This window comes from Somniosus microcephalus, unplaced genomic scaffold (assembly GCF_052327205.1).
Source record: "Somniosus microcephalus isolate GS21.2 unplaced genomic scaffold, FLI_Smic_1.0 unresolved_chr4, whole genome shotgun sequence".
NCBI classification, from domain to species: Eukaryota; Metazoa; Chordata; class Chondrichthyes; order Squaliformes; family Somniosidae; genus Somniosus; species Somniosus microcephalus.
In genome coordinates, this window is record NW_028225182.1 from 9,202,221 (window position 1) to 9,224,915 (window position 22,695).

The window sequence follows — 22,695 nt, forward strand, 5'->3', positions numbered from 1 at the left end:
GGCTGGGGAGTCTAGAACCAGCGGACACAGCCTCAGGATAAAGGTTAGGCCATTCAGGACTGAGAGAAGACATTTCTTCACACAGAAAGTGGTGAATCTTTGGAATTCTCTTCCCCAGAGTGCTGTGGAGGCTCAGTTATTGGGTATATTCAAAACAGAAGTGGGTAGATTTCGGACTGGTAAGGGCATCAAGGGATATGGCGATAGGGCCGGTGAGTGGAATTGAGGCAGGAGATCAGCCATGATCTCATTGAATCCCCTGCACTGCTTAAAAATCTGTTCCATTACCTTTTTTTTTATAGTTCTGACGAAAGGTTATCGACCTGAAACGTTACCTCTGTTTCTCTCTTCGCAGATGCTGCCTGACCTGCTGAGTATCTCCAGCATTTTCTGTTTCAATTCATATTTCCAGCATCTGCAGTATTTTCTCAGTTCGCATTTCTTTCATTGTGCAAAACAAGGATATCGCTTAATTAATGACGCTTTGAAAGCAACATAAAAGTTTAACAAAATAACTACCGCCCAACGTGGGGCTCGAACCCACGACGCTGAGATTAAGTGTCTCAAGTTCCACCGACTGAGCTAGCCGGGCCTGTTGAAGCAACATTGCCTTGTCGCTAATTGCAGTCAGGAACCTTGTGGCTCCGGTCCGGTCACAACAGCATGTCTGAGCCGTGTTTCTGCAAAGTACGAAACAAGTTCTCCAGAAGCCCAAGGCGTATAAGGAACTCAAGCAGCAAAATCCCTTTCATTAACCACAGGGGTTCAGGCAAATTTCTGATCACAAATCGCTTTAGTCCTTGTCAATATCGCTTGTCTATTTCCCGGAGATTCCCGATTCTGTCTGTCTCTCTGGCTCTGTTTATTGTGTCTGTGGCCACCTGCGGGTAGATTTTGAACGAATTACCTGTGTTTGTGTCTGCTTGTTACTTTAAACAAATGAGGGCATCAGGCGCTTCTGTGCATGACACTGAGGAATCAGGAGAAGGCAGGAGGAATGAAACAGTGTTTGTGGAACGAGTATATATACAAACTACGAACATCTGTGGTTATGTTGTGGACCTCATGGTGCAACGGTAGCGCATCTGACTCCAAATCAGAAAGTCTGCGTGCTCAAATCTAATCGATCTCCCAACTGAGCTATTTCAGCGTTGTATGGTGGCAATTCAAACAGCCCCAAAACACACTGTTTCCTCACCGGGAATCGAATCCGGGCCGCGGTGGTAAAAGTGCCTGAATCCTAACCACCAGACTACCAGAAAAGCTGCAGCAAGTCTCCTGCCAGCAAGCACAGCAATGCAGTGTTTCCTGCCTGCTCCTTTGCAATTCAGATCCTTTCGCACCAGGCAAACTGTTCGGACAAAATGATATTTTTAACATGAGAACACAAAAGACGTGTTCGCGAAAGCACGGCACCAAGTGCGGGTAGGCATCCACTTGAAATCGATTTCCTTCAGTGGTTTTCTCTGGATGTTGTCTCTCTCGGTGCCGGCGAACATTTCATTGATGCATTTGTCCTGAACTGAAGCCTTTTGCCCATCTCGCGGGGTCAGAGCTGCTCTGTCTGTCTATTACCTGCCTGTTAACTTTATCGGGAACAGGCCACCTGTTCAACGTTCAACAGCAAACCCAGAAAGACAAATAAACAGAAAGGTGTGTCTCGCAGCCCCGGTGGCAAAGGTGCAATGGATGTTAATCCAAATAAATCCCCCGTGAGTCTGTGTGCATTGGCTTCCTTATAAAGTTTGTATTTGAAATGTGCGGGAAAAGTGTAAAATTATGAAAACATCCTGATGGCCAGTACGGGGATCAAACTCACGACCTTGTCGTTATTAACACCAGGCTTTCACCAACTGGGCTAACCGGCCACAATGCTCTTGTTGGCCAGGCTCGAACCCAGGCTGCGAGATTGTCTTTCAGCCTCACACTGGGTGACCGAGTTACTGCACAATCATTGAACACACCACATCGGTTAAACATTGTTAACTGTTCGTATATACAACTGGGCAGAGTGTAAATCGAAACTAACAGAAAGACAGCTCTATGGTCTAACAAACCTCATTCTAAAATTTATTATCGCACCACAGCCCCTCCCACAAACACTGCTCCGGTATAAGAGCAGACGGCGGGACCCCGACTGGATTCACATCTGCAGCGGACGGTTGGAGCCGGATCCAGCATGTCCGATGTGGTTTCACTCCCATTCGTTTGGGAAACGCGGCATCAGGAGCGTAAAATTTCTCCTCATTCACTCCTCTTGTAGTGAAGGAGACAGAAAGTAACTAAAACCTACCGAAACCCGGGACCTTTAGATCTTCAGTCTAACGCTCTCCCAACTGAGCTATTTCGGCTTCACATCAAAAGCAGTATACTGTTGTTCTTTTGGAGGTTTTTCTATCCCCGGGTGGAATTGCCCCTCTCGCTCATTCCTCACTTCGGGCAATGTGACCCGACCAGATCTCGGAGCTCAGGTTGTGTTAATGTAAAGCTGCAGTGTTGATAAAGATACAATGCTGACACAGCACGGGGGACCTCACTGTGTTGGACACAGCGTGAAATGCAATGACATGTTCAAATAAAGTTACAGAGCACAACACATGTGTAAAATTCCCTGTTCTTTTCTCCACACTGATGGGTTGTGAAGGGAGAGACGGGCCGAAGTCTCACTGAGCCGCACTGATCACGAGCCAAATCAAGTTCAATCTTCAGGTATGGTGCTGAGCCCGACACAGAAGTGAAAATGCCCGTGGTTCTTAGTTCCTCACGCAGTGGGCTACTGAGCAATACAGGAAGGGCTAATGAACATCTTAATGCTCAAGTTATCACGGGCCACGGACTCTCTGATTACAGGCTTGCACACGTTTGTATGTTTCAAAATTTGCATTTTTCACACTGGCAATGAATTAATCGATAGCCGTGCCTGTGATAAGCTAAGTTTGTTGGTAGGTGCAGTGGGCAAGAAGATACAGACTTCAATGATTCCTTAATACCGTTGGTTGACTAAAAGCTATCAATCGCAGGTTAAAATGAGCAATTCATGATGCATCTTTGAAAGAGCTATCCAATCAGTCCCACTCCGCTGCTCTTCCCCATAGCCCTGCTGACACTCCTGCCAGTGGAAACTGTTTCCCCCATAATTTTGATCACCTTTATTAATTCTCCCCTGACCAGTGATTAATGGAGTTCAACGCGGGCAAGTATCAGATCATCCACTTGGGGCCGAGCAAAGATCGGTCAGTGTGTGGTCTGAAAACATCATGTGAGAGAATAGTTTTTTTCTGTGAAGTAGCCGGTCCCGTTAAATTTTACAAATGTTGCCCCAGATCGCTGCTCTCTCAAGCAATGAACATTTTAAACCATTCTCCTAAAATGCAATGTGTAAAATGAGATATGAGTTATCAGTTCAGGAGATGCAAAGAGCAAAATAAATGAATGAAGTTTCGACTGTCCCTCAGTAGCCATATTATCATGCCTTTCATTCTGCAAAATAAAGTTACCGGTTAATTAATGGTGATTAAAGCAGTTCTTATTTATTCACATTAGATGCATGTAATTAATTTAATAAAATTACATCGCATTCATGAATTAGAAACGGTGATATCAAAATTTCTTCCCTTACCGGGAATCGAACCCAGCTCGCGATACTGATAGGAATACGTTATTGAATCATTTAATGGTGCCTCAATAAATATCACACTGCTAACTTAAAATCACTGCTTTAATGTGTTTCGGTGTTGAAGGGGATTGAAAAAAGCCCAGACTGCGCCCGCGGTGAGACAGAGTTCGAACTTACAAAGAAGTTGGTGCTGTGAAGTAACAGCTGGGCGAAAGCTGACACCGATTAAAGGACGAGAAACCGCTCAATATAAAGGATGAGCTCACAAACGTTAATTTCTGTATTCTGTGTAAAAGGACACCCAAATTCTTGAATATACTCAATGACTGAGCATCCACTGCCCTCTGAGGTTGAAAATTGCAAAGATTCACAAGCCCCTGAGTGAAGAAATGTCTCCTCATCTGAGTCTCAAATGGCCGGCCCCTTATCCTGAGACTCTGCCTCCTAGTTCGAGACTCTCCAGCCAGGGGAAACAACCTCTCATCTTCTACCGTTTCAAGCCCTCCAAGAAAATTGAACCTTTCAATGACAACACATCTCGTACTTCTGAACTCCAGAGATTATAGACCCAATCTACTCAATCTCTCCTCATAGGACAATCCAATCATCATTGAAAATAATCAGGTTTGATTCCCAGTCAGGGATTTCAGTTCTGACAAAGACAATTGAAGTCTGTGAGAATCTTATTAATTGTATTAAAACCAACAAAAATGTGTGTTGCACACTGAAGGAAATTGTAACATGTTTGCTGGGTGACAGTCAAACTTTAATAACTTTCTTCATAGATTCATAGATTTATAGCCAAAGGCGACGGCTTTATACAGCGTTTCCGTAGTGTAGTGGTTATCACGTTCGCCTCACACGCAAAAAGTCCCCGGTTCGCAACCGGGCGGCAACATTTTGTAAATCATGTTCATTTATGTCGTAGAAAAATGGATCAGTTCGCATTTGTTATGCAATGTAACAAAGTCCTGTTACATTTGTGTTATTCTGTACAGTTCTGCACACACACAAAACACTACGGTGTCGCTCGCTCACTTCCGTTTCCGGACCTGACCGTGCAGACAGCCCTCTCAAAGCTGCACATTCCGGCTGCTTTCAGTTGAATTGTGAAAAATTATTCAAGGATCCTGCAGCTTTACCTCGGTTCACAACAGCAGATCTAAGTCGCGTTTCTGCAATCTACAAACCATGTTTTCCAGAATTCCAAGATGGATACGGAACTCAAACATTAAACTTCCCTTCATTAACCACAGGGGTTCAGGCAATTTTCTCTGATTCTATAAAACGTTATTAAAGTTTGACTGTCATCCGTTATACATGTTAACAATTCCTGCAGTGTGCAACAAAATGTTGTGGGTGGATTATTGATAATAGAAACAATTATGAAGTGTCTCACAGACTTCAATGATCCCTTAATGCCGTTGGTTAACTAAAATCTATCAATCGCAGGTTAAAATGAGCAATTCATGATGCATCTTTGAACGAGCTATCCAATCAGTCCCACTCCGCAGGTCGTCCCCCATAGCCCTGCTGACACTCCTGCCAGTGGAAACTTTTTCCCCCATAATTTTGATCACCTCTATTAAATCTCCCCTGACCAGTGATCAATGGAGTTCAACGCGGGCAAGTGTCAGATCATCCACTTGGGGCCGAGCAAAGATTGGTCAGTGTGTGATCTGAAAACATCATGTGAGAGAATAGGTTTTTTCTGTGAAATAGCCGGTCCCGATAAATTTTACAAATCTTGCCCCAGGTCGCTGATCTCTCAAGCAATGAAGATTTTAAACTATTCTCCTAAAATGCAATGTGTAAAATGAGATATGGGTTAACAGTTCAGGAGATGCAAAGAGCAAAATAAATGAATGAAATTTCGGCTGTCCCTCAGTAACCATATTATCATATCTTTCATTCTGCAAAATAAAGTTACCGGTTAATTAATGGTGATTATAGCAGTTCTTATTTATTCACATTAGATGCATGTAATTAATTTAATAAAATTACATCGCATTCATGAATAAGAAACGGTGATATCAAAATTTCTTCCCTAACCGGGAATCGAACCCTGTTCGCAACACTGATAGGAATACGTTATTGAATTATTTAATGGTGCCTCGAAAAATGTCACGCTGCTAAATTAAAATCACTGCTTTAATGTGTTTCGGTGTTGAAGGGGATTGAAAAAAGCCCAGACTGCGCCCGCGGTGAGACAGAGTTCGAACTTACAAAGAAGTTAGTGCTGCGAAGCAACCGCTGAGCGAAAGCTGACACCGATTAAAGGATTAGAAACCGCTCAATATAAAGGATGAGCTCACAAACGTTAATTTCTGTATTCTGTGTGAAAGGACTCCCAAATTCTTGAATATACTCAATGACTGAGCATCCACTGCCCTCTGAGGTTGAAAATTGCAAAGATTCACAAGCCTCTGAGTGAAGAAATCTCTCCTCATCTGAGACTCAAATGGCCGGCCCCTTATCCTGAGACTCTGCCTCCTAGTTCGAGACTCTCCAGCCAGGGGAAACAACCTCTCAGCTTCTACCCTTTCAAGCCCTCCATGAAAATTGAAACTTTCAATGAGAACTCCTCTCGTTCTTCTGAACTCCAGAGATTATAGGCCAAATCTACTCAATCTCTCCTCATAGGACAATCCTATCATCATTGAAAACAATCAGGTTTGATTCCCAGTCAGGGATTTCAGTTCTGACAAAGACCATTGAAGTCTGTGAGAATCTTAATAATTGTATTAAAACCAACAAAAATGTGTGTTGCACACTGAAGGAAATTGTAACATGTTTGCTGGGTGGCAGTCAAACTTTAAAAACTTTCTTCATAGATTCATAGATGTATAGCAAAAGGCGACTGTTTGATCCAGCGTTTTCGTAGTGTAGTGGTTATCACGTTCGCCTAACACGCGAAAAGTCCCCGGTTCAAAACCGGGCGGAAACATTTTGTAAATCATGTTCATTTAAATCGTCGAAAAATGGATCAATTCGCATTTGTTATGCAATGTAACAAAGTCCTGTTACATTTGTGTTATTCTGTACAGTTGTGCACACACACAGAACACTACGGTTTCGCTCGCTCACTTCCGTTTCCAGCCCTGACCGTGCAGACAGCCCCTCTCAAAGTTGAACATTCCGGCTGCTTTCAGTTGAATTGTGAAAGATTATTCAAGGATCCTGCAGCTTTACCTCGGTTCACAACAGCAGATCTAAGCCCCGTTTCTGCAAACTACAAACCATGTTTTCCAGAATTCCAAGGAGTATACGGAACTCAACCATTAAAATTCCCTTCATTAACCACAGGGGTTCAGGTAATTTTCTATGATTCTATAAAAAGTTATTGAAGTTTGACTGTCATCCGGTATACATGTTAGCAATTCTTGCAGTGTGCAACAAAATGTTGTGGGTTGATTAATGATAATAGAAACAATTATGAAGTGTCTCACAGACTTCAATGATCCCTTAATACCGTTGGTTAATTAAAGTCTATCAATTGCAGGTTAAAATGAGGAATTCATATTGCATCTTTGAAAGAGCTATCCAATCAGTCCCACTCCGCTGCTTTTCCCCCATAGCCCTGCTGACACTCCTGCCAGTGGAAACGGTTTCCCCCTTAATTTTGATCACCTCTATTAAATCTCCCCTGACCAGTGATTAATGGAGCTCAACGCGGGCAAGTGTCAGATCATCCACTTGGGGCCTAGCAAAGATCAGTCAGTGTGGGGTCTGAAAACATCATGTGAGAGAATCGGTTTTTTCTGTGAAATAGCCGGTCCCGTTAAATTTTACAAATGTTGCCCCAGATCGCTGCTCTCTCAAGCAATGAACATTTTAAACCATTCTCCTGAAATGCAATGTGTTAAATGAGATATGGGTTAACAGTTCAGGAGATGCAAAGAGCAAAATAAATGTATGAAGATTCGACTGTCCCTCAGTAACCATATTATTATGTCTTTCATTTCGCAAAATAAAGTTACCGGTTAATTAATGGTGATTAAAGCAGTTCTTATTTATTCACATTAGATGCATGTAATTAATTTAATAAAATTACATCGCATTCATGAATAAGAAACGGTGATATCAAAATTTCTTGCCTAACCGTGAATCGAACCCAGCCTGCAACACTGATAGGAATAAATTATTGAATTATTTAATGGTGCCTCGAAAAATATCACACTACTAAATTAAAATCACTGCTATAATGTGTTTCGGTGTTGAAGGGGATTGAAAAAAGCCCAAACTGCGCCCGCAGTCAGACAGAGTTCGAACTTACAAAGAAGTTGGTGCTGCGAAGTAACCGCCAAGCGAAAGCTGACCCCGATTAATGAAGGAGACACCGCTCAATATAAAGGAAGAGCTCACAAACGTTAACTTTCTGTATTCTGTGTAAAAGGACTCTCAAATCCTTGAATATACTCAATGACTGAGCATCCACTGCCCTCTGAGGTTGAGAATTGCAAAGATCACAAGCCTCTGAGTGAAGAAATGTCTCCTCATCTGAGTCTCAAATAGCCGGCCCCTAATCCTCAGACTCTGCCCCCCAGTTCTAGACTCTCCAGCCAGGGGAAACAACCTCTCAGCTTCTACCCTTTCAAGCCCTCCATGAAAATTGAACCTTTCAATGAGAACACCTCTCGTTCTTCTGAACTCCAGAGATTATAGGCCCAATCTGCTCAATCTCTCCTCATAGGACAATCCTATCATCACTGAAAACAATCAGGTCTGATTCCCAGTCAGGGATTACAGTTCTGACAAAGACCATTGAAGTCTGTGAGAATCTTAATAATTGTATTAAAACCAACAAAAATGTGTGTTGCACACTGAAGGAAATTGTAACATGTTTGCCGGGTGACAGTCAAACTTTAATAACTTTCGTCAGAGATTCATAGATTTATAACAAAAGGCGACTGATTTCTCCAGCGTTTCCGTAGTGTAGTGGTTATCACGTTCGCCTCACACGCGAAAAGTCCCCGGTTCGAAACCGGGCGGAAACATTTTGTAAATCATGTTCATTTAAATCGTCGAAAAATGGATCAATTCCCATTTGTTATGCAAAGTAACAAAGTCCTGTTACATTTGTGTTATTCTGTACAGTTATGCACACACACAGAACACTACGGTGTCGCTCGCTTACTTCCGTTTCCAGCCCTGACCGTGCAGACAGCCCCTCTCAAAGCTACACAATCCGGCTGCTTTCAGTTGAATTGTGAAAGATTATTCAAGGACCCTGCAGCTTTACTTCGGTTCACAACAGCAGATCGAAGCCGCGTTGCTGCAAACAACAAACCATGTTTTCCAGGATTACAAGGTGTATACGGAACTCAACCATTAAAATTCCCTTCATTAACCTCAGGGGTTCAGGTAATTTTCTATGATTCTATAACAAGTTTTTAAAGTTTGACTGTCATCCGGTAGACATGTTAGCAATTCCTGCAGTGTGCAACAAAATGTTGTGGGTTGATTAATGATAATAGAAACAAATATGAAGTGTCTCACAGACTTCAATGATTCCTTAATACCGTTGGTTGACTAAAAGCTATCAATCGCAGGTTAAAATGAGCAATTCATGATGCATCTTTGAAAGAGCTATCCAATCAGTCCCACTCCGCTGCTCTTCCCCCATAGCCCTGCTGACACTCCTGCCAGTGGAAACTGTTTCCCCCATAATTTTGATCACCTCTATTAAATCTCCCCTGACCAGTGATTAATGGAGTTCAACGCGGGCAAGTATCAGATCATCCACTTGGGGCCGAGCAAAGATCGGTCAGTGTGTGGTCTGAAAACATCATGTGAGAGAATAGGTTTTTTCTGTGAAGTAGCCGGTCCCGTTAAATTTTACAAATGTTGCCCCAGATCGCTGCTCTCTCAAGCAATGAACATTTTAAACCACTCTCCTAAAATGCAATGTGTAAAATGAGATATGAGTTATCAGTTCAGGAGAAGCAAAGAGCAAAATAAATGAATGAAGTTTCGACTGTCCCTCAGTAACCATATTATCATGTCCTTCATTCTGCAAAATAAAGTTACCGGTTAATTAATGGTGATTAAAGCAGTTCTTATTTATTCACATTAGATGCATGTAATTAATTAAATAAAATTACATCGCATTCATGAATAAGAAACGGTGATATCAAAATTTCTTCCCTAACCGGGAATCGAACCCAGCTAGCGATACTGATAGGAATACGTTATTGAATCATTTAATGGTGCCTCAAAAAATATCACACTGCTAAATTAAAATCACTGCTTTAATGTGTTTCGGTGTTGAAGGAGATTGAAAAAAGCCCAGACTGCGCCCGCGGTGAGACAGAGTTCGAACTTACAAAGAAGTTGGTGCTGTGAAGTAACAGCTGGGCGAAAGCTGACACCGATTAAAGGACGAGAAACCGCTCAATATAAAGGATGAGCTCACAAACGTTAATTTCTGTATTCTGTGTAAAAGGACACCCAAATTCTTGAATATACTCAATGACTGAGCATCCACTGCTCTCTGAGGTTGAAAATTGCAAAGATTCACAAGCCTCTGAGTGAAAAATGTCTCCTCATCTGAGTCTCAAATGGCCGGCCCCTTATCCTGAGACTCTGCCTCCTAGTTCGAGACTCTCCAGCCAGGGGAAACAACCTCTCATCTTCTACCGTTTCAAGCCCTCCAAGAAAATTGTACCTTTCAATGACAACACATCTCGTACTTCTGAACTCCAGAGATTATAGGCCCAATCAACTCAATCTCTCCTCAAAGGGCAATCCAATCATCATTGAAAACAATCAGGTTTGATTCCCAGTCAGGGGTTTCAGTTCTGACAAAGACAATTGAAGTCTGTGAGAATCTTATTAATTGTATTAAAACCAACAAAAATGTGTGTTGCACACTGAAGGAAATTGTAACATGTTTGCTGGGTGACAGTCAAACTTTAATGACTTTCTTCATAGATTCATTGATTTATAGCCAAAGGCGACGGCTTTATTCAGCCTTTTCCGTAGTGTAGTCGTTATCACGTTCGCCTCACACGCGAAAAGTCACCAGTTCGAAACCGGGCGGCAACATTTTGTAAATCATGTTCATTTATGTCGTCGAAAAATGGATCAATTCGCATTTGTTATGCAATGTAACAAAGTCCTGTTACATTTGTGTTATTCTGTACAGTTCTGCACACACACAGAACACTACGGTGTCGCTCGCTCACTTCCGTTTCCGGACCTGACCGTGCAGACAACCCCTCTCAAAGCTGCACATTCCGGCTGCTTTCAGTTGAATTGTGAAAGATTATTGAAGGATCCTGCAGCTTTACCTCGGTTCACAACAGCAGATCTAAGCCGCGTTTCTGCAAACTACAAACCATGTTTTCCAGAATTCCAAGGTGTATACGGAACTCTAACATTAAACTTCCCTTCATTAACCACAGGGGTTCAGGCAATTTTCTCTGATTCTATAAAACGTTATTAAAGTTTGACTGTCATCCGTTATACATGTTAACAATTCCTGCAGTGTGCAACAAAATGTTTTGGGTGGATTATTGATAATAGAAACAATTATGAAGTGTCTCACAGACTTCAATGATCCCTTAATAACGTTGTTTAACTAAAATCTATCAATCGCAGGTTAAAATGAGCAATTCATGATGCACCTTTGAACGAGCTATCCAATCAGTCCCACTCCGCAGGTCGTCCCCCATAGCCCTGCTGACACTCCTGCCAGTGGAAACTTTTTCCCCCATAATTTTGATCACCTCTATTAAATCTCCGCTGACCAGTGATTAATGGAGTTCAACGCGGGCAAGTGTCAGATTATCCACTTGGGGCCGAGCAAAGATTGGTCAGTGTGTGGTCTGAAAACATCATGTGAGAGAATAGGTTTTTTCCGTGAAACAGCCGGTCCCGATAAATTTTACAAATCTTGCCCCAGATCGCTGCTCTCTCAAGCAATGAAGATTTTAAACTATTCTCCTAAAATGCAATGTGTAAAATGAGATATGGGTTAACAGTTCAGGAGATGCAAAGAGCAAAATAAATGAATGAAGTTTCGACTGTCCCTCAGTAACCATATTATCATGTCTTTCATTCTGCAAAATAAAGTTACCGGTTAATTAATGATGATTATAGCAGTTCTTATTTATTCACATTAGATGCATGTAATTAATTTAATAAAATTACATTGCATTCATGAATAAGAAACGGTGATATCAAAATTTATTCTCTAACCGGGAATCGAACCCAGCCTGCAACACTGATAGGAATACGTTATTGAATTATTTAATGGTGCCTCGAAAAATATCACACTGCTAAATTAAAATCACTGCTATAATGTGTTTCGGTGTTGAAGGGGATTGAAAAAAGCCCAGACTGCGCCCGCGGTGAGACAGAATTCGAACTTACAAAGAAGTTGGTGCTGCGAAGTAACCGCCAAGCGAAAGCTGACACCGATTAAAGAAGGAGACACCGCTCAATATAAAGGAAGAGCTCACAAACGTTAACTTTCTGTATTCTGTTTAAAAGGACTCTCAAATCCTTGAATATACTCAATGACTGAGCATCCACTGCGCTGTGAGGTTGAGAATTGCAAAGATCACAAGCCTCTGAGTGAAGAAATGTCTCCTCATCTGAGTCTCAAATAGCCGGCCCCTAATCCTCAGACTCTGCCCCCCAGTTCTAGACTCTCCAGCCAGGGGAAACAACCTCTCAGCTTCTACCCTTTCAAGCCCTCCAAGAAAATTGTACCTTTCAATGAGAACACCTCTCGTTCTTCTGAACTCCAGAGATTATAGGCCCAATCTGCTCAATCTCTCCTCATAGGACAATCCTATCATCATTGAAAACAATCAGGTCTGATTCCCAGTCAGGGATTTCAGTTCTGACAAAGACCATTGAAGTCTGTGAGAATCTTAATAATTGTATTAAAACCAACAAAAATGTGTGTTGCACACTGAAGGAAATTGTAACATGTTTGCTGGGTGGCAGTCAAACTTTAAAAACTTTCTTCATAGATTCATAGATGTCTAGCAAAAGGCGACTGTTTGATCCAGCGTTTTGGTAGTGTAGTGGTTATCACGTTCGCCTAACACCCGAAAAATCCCCGGTTCGAAACCGGGCGGAAACATCTTGTCTTGCAAATCATGTTCATTTAAATCGTAGAAAAATGGATCAGTTCGCATTTGTTATGCAATGTAACAAAGTCCTGTTACATTTGTGTTATTCTGTACAGTTGTGCACACACACAGAACACTACGGTTTCGCTCGCTCACTTCCGTTTCCAGCCCTGACCGTGCTGACAGTCCCTCTCAAAGTTGCACATTCCGGCTGCTTTCAGTTGAATTGTGAAAGATTATTCAAGGATCCTGCAGCTTTACCTCGGTTCACAACAGCAGATCTAAGCCCGTTTCTGCAAACTACAAACCATGTTTTCCAGAATTCCAATGTGTACACGCAACTCAACCATTAAAATTCCCTTCATTAACCACAGGGGTTCAGGCAATTTTCTATGATTCTATAAAAAGTTATTGAAGTTTGACTGTCATCCGGTATACATGTTAGCAATTCCTGCAGTGTGCAACAAAATGTTGTGGGTTGATTAATGATAATAGAAACAATTATGAAGTGTCTCACAGACTTCAATGGTCCCTTAATACCGTTGGTTAACTAAAATCTATCAATTGCAGGTTAAAATGAGGAATTCATATTGCATCTTTGAAAGAGCTATCCAATCAGTCCCACTCCGCTGCTCTTCCCCCATAGCCCTGCTGACACTCCTGCCAGTGGAAACGGTTTCCCCCTTAATTTTGATCACCTCTATTAAATCTCCCCTGACCAGTGATTAATGGAGCTCAACGCGGGCAAGTGTCAGATCATCCACTTGGGGCCCAGCAAAGATCAGTCAGTGTGTGGTCTGAAAACATCATGTGAGAGAATCGGTTTTTTCTGTGAAATAGCCGGTCCCGTTAAATTTTACAAATGTTGCCCCAGATCGCTGCTCTCTCAAGCAATGAACATTTTAAACCATTCTCCTGAAATGCAATGTGTTAAATGAGATATGGGTTAACAGTTCAGGAGATGCAAAGAGCAAAATAAATGTATGAAGTTTCGACTGTACCTCAGTAACCATATTATTATCTCTTTCATTCCGCAAAATAAAGTTACCGGTTAATTAATGGTGATTAAAGCAGTTCTTATTTATTCACATTAGATGCATGTAATTAATTTAATAAAATTACATCGCATTCATGAATAAGAAACGGTGATATCAAAATTTCTTCCCTAACCGCGAATCGAACCCAGCCTGCAACACTGATAGGAATAAATTATTGAATTATTTAATGGTGCCTCGAAAAATATCACACTACTAAATTAAAATCACTGCTATAATGTGTTTCGGTGTTGAAGGGGATTGAAAAAAGCCCAGACTGCGCCCGCGGTGAGACAGAGTTCGAACTTACAAAGAAGTTGGTGCTCCGAAGTAACCGCCAAGCGAAAGCTGACACCGATTAAAGGACGAGAAACCGCTCAATATAAAGGATGAGCTCACAAACGTTAATTTCTGTATTCTGTGTAAAAGGACTCCCAAATTCTTGAATATACTCAATGACTGAGCATCCACTGCCCTCTGAGGTTGAAAATTGCAAAGATTCACAAGCCTCTGAGTGAAGAAATGTCTCCTCATCTGAGTCTCAAATGGCCGGCCCCTTATCCTGAGACTCTGCCTCCTAGTTCGAGACTCTCCAGCCAGGGGAAACAACCTCTCATCTTCTACCGTTTCATGCCCTCCAAGAAAATTGTACCTTTCAATGACAACACATCTCGTACTTCTGAACTCCAGAGATTATAGGCCCAATCTACTCAATCTCTCCTCATAGGACAATCCAATCATCATTGAAAACAACCAGGTTTGATTCCCAGTCAGGGATTTCAGTTCTGACATAGACAATTGAAGTCTGTGAGAATCTTATTAATTGTATTAAAACCAACAAAAATGTGTGTTGCACACTGAAGGAAATTGTAAAATGTTTGCTGGGTGACAGTCAAACTTTAATAACTTTCTTCATAGATTCATAGATTAAAAGCCAAAGGCGACGCCTTTATACAGCGTTTCCGTAGTGTAGTGGTTATCACGTTCCCCTAACACGCGAAAAGTCCCCGGTTCGAAACCGGGTGGCAACATTTTGTAAATCATGTTCATTTATGTCGTAGAAAAATGGATCAATTCGCATTTGTTATGCAATGTAACAAAGTCCTGTTACATTTGTGTTATTCTGTACAGTTCTGCACACACACAGAACACTACGGTGTCGCTCGCTCACTTCCGTTTCCTGACCTGACCGTGCAGACAGCCCCTCTCAAAGCTGCACATTCCGGCTGCTTTCAGTTGAATTGTGAAAGATTATTCAAGGATCCTGCAGCTTTACCTCGGTTCACAACAGCAGATCTAAGCCGCGTTTCTGCAAACTACAAACCATGTTTTCCAGAATTCCAAGGTGTATACGGAACTCAAACATTAAACTTCCCTTCATTAACCACAGGGGTTCAGGCAATTTTCTATGATTCTATAAAACGTTATTAAAGTTTGACTGTCATCCGGTATACATGTTAACAATTCCTGCAGTGTGCAACAAAATGTTGTGGGTGGATTATTGATAATAGAAACAATTATGAAGTGTCTCACGGACTTCAATGATTCCTTAATACCGTTAGTTGACTAAAAGCTATCAATCGCAGGTTAAAATGAGCAATTCATGATGCATCTTTGAAAGAGCTATCCAATCAGTCCCACTCCGCTGCTCTTCCCCCATAGCCCTGCTGACACTCCTGCCAGTGGAAATTGTTTCCCCCATAATTTTGATCACCTCTATTAAATCTCCCCTGAACAGTGTTTAATGGAGTTCAACGCGGGCAAGTATCAGATCATCCACTTGGGGCCGAGCAAAGATCGGTCAGTGTGTGGTCTGAAAACATCATGTGAGAGAATAGGTTTTTTCTGTGAAGTAGCCGGTCCCGTTAAATTTTACAAATGTTGCCCCAGATCGCTGCTCTCTCAAGCAATGTACATTTTAAACCATTCTCCTAAAATGCAATGTGTAAAATGAGATATGAGTTATCAGTTCAGGTGAGGCAAAGAGCAAAATAAATGAATGAAGTTTCGACTGTCCCTCAGGAACCATATCATCCTGTCTTTCATTCTGCAAAATAAAGTTACCGGTTAATTAATGGTGATTAAAGCAGTTCTTATTTATTCACATTAGATGCATGTAATTAATTTAATAAAATTACATCGCATTCATGAATAAGAAACGGTGATATCAAAATTTCTTCTCTAACCGGGAATCGAACCCAGCTCGCGATACTGATAGGAATACGTTTTTGAATCATTTAATGGTGCCTCAAAAAATATCACACTGCTAAATTAAAATCACTGCTTTAATGTGTTTCGGTGTTGAAGGGGATTGAAAAAAGCCCAGACTGCGCCCGCGGTGAGACATAGTTCGAACTTACAAAGAAGTTGGTGCTGTGAAGTAACAGCTGGGCGAAAGCTGACACCGATTGAAGGACGAGAAACCGCTCAATATAAAGGATGAGCTCACAAACGTTAATTTCTGTATTCTGTGTAAAAGGACTCCCAAATCCTTGAATATAGTCAATGACTGAGCATCCACTGCCCTCTGAGGTTGAGAATTGCAAAGATTCACAAGCCTCTGAGTGAAGAAATGTCTCCTCATCTGAGTCTCAAATGGCCGGCCCCTTATCCTGAGACTCTGCCTCCTAGTTCGAGACTCTCCAGCCAGCGGAAACAACCTCTCATCTTCTACCATTTCAACCCCACCAACAAAATTGTACCTTTCAATGACAACACATCTCGTACTTCTGAACTCCAGAGATTATAGGCCCAATCGACTCAATCTCTCCTTATAGGACAATCCAATCATCATTGAAAACAATCAGGTTTTATTCCCAGTCAGGGATTTCAGTTTTGACAAAGACAATTGAAGTCTGTGAGAATCTTATTAATTGTATTAAAACCAACAAAAATGTGTGTTGCACACTGAAGGAAATTGTAACATGTTTGCTGGGTGACAGTCAAACTTTAATAACTTTCCTCATAGATTCATAGATTTATAGCCAAAGGCGACTGTTTTATCCAGCGTTTCCGTAGTGTAGTGGTTATCACGTTCGCCTAACACGCGAAAAGTCCCCGGTTCGAAACCGGCGGCAACATTTTGTAAATCATGTTCATTTATGTCGTAGAAAAATGGATCAATTCGCATTTGTTATGCAATGTAACAAAGTCCTGCTACATTTGTGTTATTCTGTACAGTTGTGCACACACACAGAACACTACGGTTTCGCTCGCTCACTTCCATTTCCAGCCCTGACCGTGCAGACAGCCCCTCTCAAAGTTGCACATTCCGGCTGCTTTCAGTTGAATTGTGAAAGATTATTCAAGGATGCTGCAGCTTTACCTCAGTTCACAACAGCAGATCTAAGCCGCGTTTCTGCAAACTACAAACCATTTTTTCCAGAATTCCAAGGTGTATACGGAACTCAAACATTAAAATTCCCTTCATTAACCACAGGGGTTCAGGCAATTTTCTATGATTCAATAAAACGTTATTGAAGTTTGACTGTCATCCGGTATACATGGTAGCAATTCCTACAGTGTGCAACAAAATGTTGTGTGTTGATTATTGTTAATAGAAACAATTATGAAGTGTCTCACAGACTTCAATGATCTCTTAATACCGTTGGTTAACTAAAATCTATCAATCGCAGGTTAAAATGAGGAATTCATATTGCATCTTTGAAAGAGCTATCCAATCAGTCCCACTCCGCTGCTCTTCCCCCATAGCCCTGCTGACACTCCTGCCAGTGGAAACTGTTTCCCCCTTAATTTTGATCACCTCTATTAAATCTCCCCTGACCAGTGATTAATGGAGTTCAACGCGGGCAGGTGTCAGATCATCCACTTGGGGCCTAGCAAATATCAGTCAGTGTGTGGTCTGAAAACATCATGTGAGAGAATAGGTTTTTTCTGTGAAATAGCCGGTCCCGTTAAATTTTACAAATGTTGCCCCAGATCGCTGCTCTCGCAAGCAATGAAAATTTTAAACCATTCTCCTGAAATGCAATGTGTTAAATGAGATATGGTCTAACAGTTCAGGAGATGCAAAAAGCAAAATAAATGAATGAAGTTTCGACTGTCCCTCAGTAACCATATTATCATGTCTTTCAGTCTGCAAAATAAAGTTACCGGTTAATTAATGGTGATTAAAGCAGTTCTTATTTATTCACATTAGATGCATGTAATTAATTTAATAAAATTACATCGCATTCATGAATAAGAAACGGTGATATCAAAATTTCTTCCCTAACCGTGAATCGAACCCAGCTCGCAACACTGATAGGAATAAGTTATTGAATCTTTTAACGGTGCCTCGAAAAATGTCACACTGCTAAATTAAAATCACTGCTATAATGTGTTTCGGTGTTGAAGAGGATTGAAAAAAGCCCGGACTGCGCCCGCGGTGAGACAGAGTTCGAACTTACAAAGAAGTTGGTGCTGTGAAGTAATCGCTGAGCGAAAGCTGACACCGATTCAAGGACGAGAAACCACTCAATATAAAGGATGAGCTCACAAACGTTAACTTTCTGTATTCTGTGTAAAAGGACTCTCAATGCCTTGAATATACTCAATGACTGAGCATCCACTGCCCTCTGAGGTTGAGAATTGCAAAGTTTCACAAGCATCTGAGTGAAGAAATGTCTCCTCATCTGAGTCTCAAATGGCCGGCCCCTTATCCTGAGACTCTGGCCCGGAGTTCTGGACTCTCCAGCCAGGGGAAACAGCCTCTCAGCTTCTACCCTATCAAGCCCTCCAAGAAAATTGTTCCTTTCAATGAGAACACCTCTCGTTCTTCTGAACTCCAGAGTTTATAGGCCCAATCTACTCAATCTCTCCTCAGAGGACCTCCTATAATCATTGAAAACAATCAGGTTTGATTCCCTGTCAGGGATTTGAGTTCTGACAAAGACAATTGAAGTCTGTGAGAATCTTAATAATTGTATTAAAACCAACAAAAATATGTGTTGCACACTGAAGGAAATTGTAACATGTTTGCTGGGTGGCAGTCAAACTTTAAATACTTTCTTCATAGATTCATAGATTTATGGCAAAAGGCGACTTTTTTACCTAGCGTTTCCGTAGTTTAGTGGTTATCACGTTCGCCTAACAGGCAACAAAAGTCCCCAGTTCGAAACCAAGCGAAAACATTTTGTAAATCATGTTTATTTAAATCGTAGAAAAATGGATCAATTCGCACTTGTTATGCAATAAAGCAAAGTCCTGTTCCATTTGTGTTATTCTGTACAGTTCAGAACACTACGGTGTCGCTCGCTCACTTCGGTTTCCAGCCCTGACGGTGCAGACAGCCCCTCTCAAAGCTGCACATTCCGGCTGCTTTCAGTTGAATTCTGAAAGATTATTCAAGGATCCTGCAGCTTTACCTCGGTTCACAACAGCAGATCTAAGCCGCGTTTCTGCAAAATACAAACCATGTTTTCCAGAATTCCAAGGTGTATACGGAACTCAACCATTAAAATTCCCTTCATTAACCACAGTGGTTCAGGCAATTTTCTATGATTCTATAAAAAGTTATTGAAGTTTGACTGTCATCCGGTATACATTTTAGCAATTCCTGCAGTGTGCAGCAAAATGTTGTGGGTTGATTACTGATAATAGAAACAATTATGAAGTGTCTCACAGACTTCAATGATCCCTTAATACCGTTGGTTAACAAAAAACTTTCAATCGCAGATTAAAACGAGCAATTCATGTTGCATCTTTGAAAGAGCTATCCAATCAGTCCCACTCCGCTGCTCTTCCCCAATAGCCCTGCTGACACTCCTGCCAGTGGAAACTGTTTCCCCCTTAATTTTGATCACCTTTACTTAATCTCCCCTGACCCGTGATTCATGGAGTTCAACGCGGGCAAGTGTCAGATCATCCACTTGGGGCCTAGCAAATATCAGTCAGTGTGTGGTCTGAAAACATCATGTGAGAGAATAGGTTTTTTCTGTGAAATAGCCGGTCCCGTTAAATTTTACAAATGTTGCCACAGATCGCTGCTCTCTCAAACAATGAACATGTTAAACCATTCTCCTGAAATGCAATGTGTAAAATGAGATATGGATTAACAGTTCAGGAGATGCAAAGAGCAAAATAAATGAATGAAGTTTCGACTGTCCCTCAGTAACCATATTATCATGTCTTTCATTCTGCAAAATAAAGTTACCGGTTAATTAATGGTGATTATAGCAGTTCTTATTTATTCACATTAAATGCATGTAATTAATTTAATAAAATTACATCGCATTCATGAATAAGAAACGGCGATATCAAAATTTCTTCCCTAACCGGGAATCGAACCTAGCTCACAACACTGACAGGAATAAGTTATATGAATAATTTAATGGTGCCTCGAAGAATATCACACTGCTAAATTAAAATCACTGTTGTAATGTGTTTCGGTGTTGAAAGGGATTGAAAAAAGCCCAGAATGCGCCCGCGGTGACACAGAGTTCGAACTTACAAAGAAGTTGATGCTGCGAAGTAACCGCTGAGCGAAAGCTGACTCCGATTGAAGGACGAGAAAGCGCTCAATATAAAGGATGAGCTCAGAAACGTTAACTTTCTGCATTCTGTGTAAAAGGACTCTCAAATCCTTGAATATACTCAATGACTGCGCAGCAACTGCCCTCTGAGGTTGAGAATTGCAAAAATTCACAAGCCTCTGAGTGAAGAAATGTCTCCTCATCTGACTCTCAAATGGCCGGCCCCTTATCCTGAGACTCTGCCCCCTAGTTCTAGATTCTCCAGCCAGGGGAAACAACCTCTCAGCTTCTACCCTTTAAAGCCCTCCATGAAAATTGTACCTTTCAATGAGAACTCCTCTCGTTCTTCTGAACTCCAGAGTTTTTCGGCCCAATCTACTCAATCTCTCCTCATAGGACAATCCTATCATCATTGAAAACAATCAGGTCTGATTCCCAGTCAGGGACTTCAGTTTTGACAAAGACCATTGAAGTTTGTGAGAATCTTAATAATTGTATTAAAACCAACAATAATGTGTGTTGCACACTGAAAGAAATTGTAACATGTTTGCTGGGTGACAGTCAAACTTTAATAACTTTCTTCATAGATTCATGGATTTATAGCAAAAGGCGGCTGTTTCACACAGGGTTTCTGCAGTGTAGTGGTTATCACGTTCGCCTAACACGCGAAACGGCCCCGCTTCGGAACCGGGCGGGAACATTTTGTAAATCACGTTCATTTAAATCGTAGAAAAATGGATCCATTCGCATTTGTTATGCAATGTAACAAAGTCCTGTTACATTTGTGTTGTTCTGTACAGTTGTGCACACACACAGAACACTCCGGTGCCGCTCGCTCACTTCCGCTTCCAGCCCTGACCGTGCAGACAGCCCCTCTCAAAGCTGCACATTCCGGCTGCATTCAGTTGAATTGTGAATGATTATTCAAGGATCCTGCAGCTTTACCTCGGTTCACAACAGCAGATATATGCCGCGTTTCTGCAAACTACAAACCATGTTTTCCAGAATTCCAAGGTGTATACGGAACTCAACCATTAAAATTCCCTTCATTAACCACAGGGGTTCAGGCAATTTTCTATGATTCTATAAAAAGTTATTAAAATTTGACTGCCATCCGGTATACATGTTAGCAATTCCTGCAGTGTGCAACAAAATGTTTTGGGTTGATTATTGATCATAGAAACAATTATGAAGTGTCTCACAGACTTCAATGATCCCTTAATACCGTTGGTTAACTAAAATCGATCAATCGCAGGTTAAAATGAGGAATTCATTTTGCATCTTTGAAAGAGCTATCCAATCAGTCCCACTCCGCTGCTCTTCCCCCATAGCCCTGCTGACACTCCTGCCAGTGGAAACTGTTTCCCCCTTAATTTTGATCACCTCTAATAAATCTCCCCTGACCAGTGATTAATGGAGTTGAACGCGGGCAAGTATCAGATCATCCACTTGGGGCCGAGCAAAGATCGGTCAGTGTGTGGTCTGAAAACATCATGTGAGAGAATAGGTTTTTTCTGTGAAATAGTGGGTCCCGTTAAATTTTACAAATGTTGCTCCAGATCGCTGCTCTCTCAAGCAATGAACATTTTGAACCATTCTCCTAAAATGCAATGTGTTAAATGAGATATGGGTTAACAGTTCAGGAGATGCAAAGAGCAAAATAAATGAATGAAGTTTCGACTGTCCCTCAGTAACCATATTATCATGTCTTTCATTCTGCAAAATAAAGTTACCGGTTAATTAATGGTGATTAAAGCAGTTCTTATTTATTCACATTAGATGCATGTAATTAATTTCATAAAATTACATCGCATTCATGAATAAGAAATTGTGATATCAAAATATTTCTTCCCTAACCGGGAATCGAACCCTGCTCACAACACTGATAGGAATAAATTATTGAATCATTTAATGGTGCCTCGAAAAGTGTCACACTGCAAAATTAAAATCACTGCTATAATGTGTTTCGGTGTTGAAGGGGATTGAAAAAAGCCCAGACTGCGCCCGCGATGAGACAGAGTTCGAAATTACAAAGAAGTTGGTGCTGCGAAGTAACCGCTGAGCGAAAGCTGACACCGATTGAAGGACGAGAAACCGCTCAATATAAAGGATGAGCTCACAAACGTTAATTTCTGTATTCTGTGTAAAAGGACTCCCAAATTCTTGAATAAAGTCAATGACTGAGCATCCACTGCCCTCTGAGGTTGAGAATTGCAAAGATTCGCAAGCCTCTGAGTGAAGAAATGTCTCCTCATCTGAGTCTCAAATGGCCGGCCCCTTATCCTGAGACTCTGCCTCCTAGTTCGAGACTCTCCAGCCAGGGGAAACAACCTCTCATCTTCTACCGTTTCAAGCCCTCCAAGAAAATTGTACCTTTCAATGACAACACATCTCGTACTTCTGAACTCCAGAGATTATAGGCCCAATCTACTCAATCTCTCCTCATAGGACAATCCAATCATCATTGAAAACAATCAGGTTTGATT

General features: G+C 41.4%; 3 non-coding genes across 3 annotated transcripts; 2 read left to right on the forward strand and 1 right to left on the reverse strand.

Annotated features, from left to right (window-relative positions):
- Nucleotides 1-519: 519 nt before the first annotated feature.
- On the reverse strand, nucleotides 520-592 carry trnak-cuu (transfer RNA lysine (anticodon CUU)). The gene has a single exon. It is a non-coding gene; the product is annotated as a tRNA-Lys (tRNA).
- Nucleotides 593-6,490: 5,898 nt separating this feature from the next.
- trnav-aac (transfer RNA valine (anticodon AAC)) lies at nucleotides 6,491-6,563 on the forward strand. The gene has a single exon. It is a non-coding gene; the product is annotated as a tRNA-Val (tRNA).
- Nucleotides 6,564-8,540: 1,977 nt separating this feature from the next.
- On the forward strand, nucleotides 8,541-8,613 carry trnav-cac (transfer RNA valine (anticodon CAC)). The gene has a single exon. It is a non-coding gene; the product is annotated as a tRNA-Val (tRNA).
- Nucleotides 8,614-22,695: the final 14,082 nt, after the last annotated feature.